Source organism: Seriola lalandi, unplaced genomic scaffold, assembly GCF_002814215.2.
Source record: "Seriola lalandi dorsalis isolate HSWRI2012SDOR001 ecotype SW California unplaced genomic scaffold, Sedor1 jcf7180001970461, whole genome shotgun sequence".
Lineage (NCBI taxonomy): Eukaryota > Metazoa > Chordata > Actinopteri > Carangiformes > Carangidae > Seriola > Seriola lalandi.
The window spans coordinates 1-3,716 of NW_019441129.1; the positions used below are offsets into that span (position 1 = coordinate 1).

The 3,716-nt window shown below is 38.9% G+C and overlaps 2 non-coding genes across 2 annotated transcripts; both read right to left on the reverse strand.

The window, feature by feature from the left end:
- Nucleotides 1-2,983: 2,983 nt before the first annotated feature.
- Nucleotides 2,984-3,072, reverse strand: trnay-gua (transfer RNA tyrosine (anticodon GUA)). Its single transcript is given in 2 exon segments — nucleotides 2,984-3,019; nucleotides 3,036-3,072. It is a non-coding gene; the product is annotated as a tRNA-Tyr (tRNA).
- Nucleotides 3,073-3,502: 430 nt separating this feature from the next.
- trnay-gua (transfer RNA tyrosine (anticodon GUA)) lies at nucleotides 3,503-3,591 on the reverse strand. Its single transcript is given in 2 exon segments — nucleotides 3,503-3,538; nucleotides 3,555-3,591. It is a non-coding gene; the product is annotated as a tRNA-Tyr (tRNA).
- Nucleotides 3,592-3,716: the final 125 nt, after the last annotated feature.

Genomic DNA, 3,716 nt, shown 5'->3' on the forward strand with positions numbered 1-3,716 from the left:
GCGCACTAGTAACTCTAATGTAATTAGTAAACCCCAGCTTTTACTGCTGCGTCCCACCTGTGAATTATGTTACTCAATGTTTTTCATTCATCTGTTAACACATCTGATGTTTTTGACTCCTGCCGTTTGGGGTCTATCTGGCAGAGTGGAGGCATGTAGTTTTGGATGGCTGCAGTGCGGTGATGCTCTGCAGGTGGTAAAACATAGAAGCAGGACACACAGAAGGCTTTATTACAAAGATCTCTTTCCATCAGCACTCACCACATTCTGTATTGATTGGTACTCCACCTAGTCACACTTGTCTGTAAATTCAAAAAACAAACAAAACTTTAAGCCATGTGAAGCAACTTTATTGGAACTGCTCTGGTATAAAAGAGCTAATTTTTACATCATTTTAAAATCGTGTTAGAAAATACATTCAGTGTAGTGAGTGTGTCTGCCGGCTATGTAAATGGACGGAAGCAACAAATGTGAACTATCAGTCGAACAGGCAAGAAGCTTCAGCGTATAGTATATTTGTGGGTTTACATTCCTGGACAAAATTGTGAGTTTGCTATTATTATCTTATCTTTGCTTATTAGCTTGGAACCACTACACAACACAACCACAGCAGCTATTGATTATGTGTTCACACACCAGTGCCACTCCATTTTAAGAATGATATTTGCTAATTAATTTCAAATGTATTTTTATTTTAATAGCCCCGTTTACTGCAACCACATAGTTGTACACGGCTTTATACACCTATATTGTCATTCGTATTTATTGTGCATCTACCTCTGTGTTAACTGTTGCAGTAGCTTCAATTCTGTCATGTGCTTTAAATGTTTCACATTTCCTTTTGATGCCAGTGTTGTTCTTGTAATCTTCATGCCATTGTTGTCAAGCCAGTCTAAATCTGTGGCTAGTCAGCCAAACCAGTCTCACAGGACCAAGCATTCATGCAAATTAAATGCCAAGTTTATGTTTTAATACCCTTGTGTCAATATAACCTTCTAATGTTGGCGTTGTGTGTGCTATAGAACATTAGAGTGCATACACACAAAGACCCAGAGTTGCCCTAGTACAGTGTAGTCCAGTGATGGTGTAGTAAGTGTAGCTAATGAATTTAAAACTTTTCAGCATTGCCCTGAAAATGATATGAAGCCTTTTATCTATTCAACAGAAAAGGCTTTTTTCAGTTGTGTTGGTGACACTATTTTCATACACAGTAATATAAAAATAAATTTATGTGCCTGCATGAGCTCACTGTCCATTTGATCCTTTTTCATTTAGACTGTGGATTTGCATTTAAAAACTAATATTCTCCCAACTTCATGTCTGAATTGATCTTTTAAGCAGCAATGACTCTAGCACTCCCACATATAGAAGTTTATCCAAAACTGTTGCCAGCAATCTAGAATGTATGGAGAGAGCTACTATAGCATCTTAGGAAATGGAATATTTCGAGCGTCATTGCTGTAACCCTGTTGTAAATGATTTGTTATTGTCACAGTACCACACTTTATGTCAATAAATTGTGAAACTCATGATATCATTGTGCTTTCAGAGGTATTTACCACCACACAAGCACATAACCTCTGGCCTGTATCATAATTTAAGGTTAGTGGGGTTGGCCAGCTATCGTGATGTAGCTTAACTCAACTTCTGTCAACAAATGCATGTAGACCAAAACCAACATCTAATACATCTCATTTGTCTGTGCTATAGAGATCCACTGTTTGTCAAGAACTATCATGAACATCAATGAGCCACACTGTTGTACTTGGTGACATGTTCATTATCATGAAGACATGCACTTTGAGTCAGTGTCACATACTCCAGCCTACTGCAAAATACTAGATCACCAAATGTGTGTTTGAGTACCATTTACTCTTGTTACTTTTGCTGAAAACTAGTGCCCAGCTGTTTTAGGAAATTAGTTTCCTTTTTAAAAATGTTTATGGCCCATTTTTAAATATTTCTAATCACAGTAGGGACAAATTGGCATGAGGCTGAGAAGCACAGACTGGGTAGGCAGGTATTAACGCACTGTTGGTTTTGGTCTTTTTATGGGATTTTTTGACTATAACAAATATATTGAATATTGCCAGCCTTATCCTTTCACAAAAACCTGGGGCCATGTAGTGTCCCTCCATAGAAGTGCTGATTTTCCTATGGTCTCTGGGCAAATAACAAAGCTGTAACATATGGCATTCTGTGCAGTGTCCACACTGCACATAATGGGGACTTTGAGGCTACAGGGTACATGCACAATACACAGAGGGTAGAAGGTGGGGGTGGTCAATAGGCAATAGGGGGGCCCAGTCAGTAAAGCCAGCCTCGTGTGTAGCTAATGTAGTTATCATCCCTAAAGGGACGAATAACAACAAGCACAGGACCACATGATCACAGTTATTTTCTTTTTCTAGGTGAATATACTGTAATAATTGTACATGTATTGAAAGTAGTTCATTTGGCTTAATAGAAGCGAGGCTTAGTGTATCGGAAGCTTTCCTCTACTTCCCTGTACTTCCTGAGCTGCCTCCTATCTGTAGTAGGAGATGCAACAACAGATAATACAGATCTACAGTTTAATGAATATGCTTCCCATGTTGTGAACCTAGAGAAGGACAACCACTTGATTCTACCATCATGAGGAAAGTTGATAATTCATGAAATTATATTTACTCTTATGTATGAATGAAGTTGACTGTCGTGAAAAAGGACAATGAGAAATCTCTGTGAAGAAACTCTTTTAGACTCAATGAGATGCTGATAAAGTCAAAGTATTCTCATTTTTGGAGGACCAAATCAATCATTGAAACCAAATGGTTGGCTCTGAAAGAAATTGTATTTACATTCATCTTTACAGATGAAGTACAGGGAGTTAATCATGTCTGAACATGAAGACTCTTTTTCGCCTGGACCTACGTCTTTGACAACGATTGTCTACATATCCACCTGATGTGAAGAATTCCCAGTGATCTCAACGAAAAGCACATCCTTCAAGCCGGAGTTGAACCAGCGACCTAAGGATAACTGCTACTGTGAACCTACAGTCCTCCGCTCTACCAGCTGAGCTATCGAAGGAGCAGCTCATTGCTCAATTGTTCAGTTTTTCTGTGAAACAGAAGATTAACGAAGCTATACTTTTCAAACAGCCAAAATTATGGGGAGTGGATCAAGTTTTTTGTTCTATTTCTTTGTTTGACACATCACGTCCCCTAGACAATGTTTTCTACACCCCAACTTTGAGGTCAGCCAATTAATGTAGTTCCAAGGGTGGAGGATCTTTTAGTTTTGGTTTAGCAAATCAATCATTGAAACCAAATGGATAGCTCTGAAAAGAATTGTGTTTACATTCATCTTTACATTTAGATCACAGGGAGTTGTTCACGTCAGAACGTGGAGACTCTTTATCGGTTGAACCAATCTATGGTTGAAACCTACATCTCTGACTACGAGTTTCTACATATCCATGTGTTCTGAAGAGTTCCAAATGACCCAAACGAAAATCACATCCTTCGAGCCGGAGTTGAACCAGCGACCTAAGGATAACTGCTACTGTGAACCTACAGTCCTCCGCTCTACCAGCTGAGCTATCGAAGGAGCAGTGTAATGTTGAATTGTTCCTTTTTTGCGTGAAACAGAAGATTAATGAGACTATGCTTTTCAAAGAGCTGACAGTATGGAGAGTGGATCAAGGCAAAAGGCCATGGTTCTTATTCTATTTC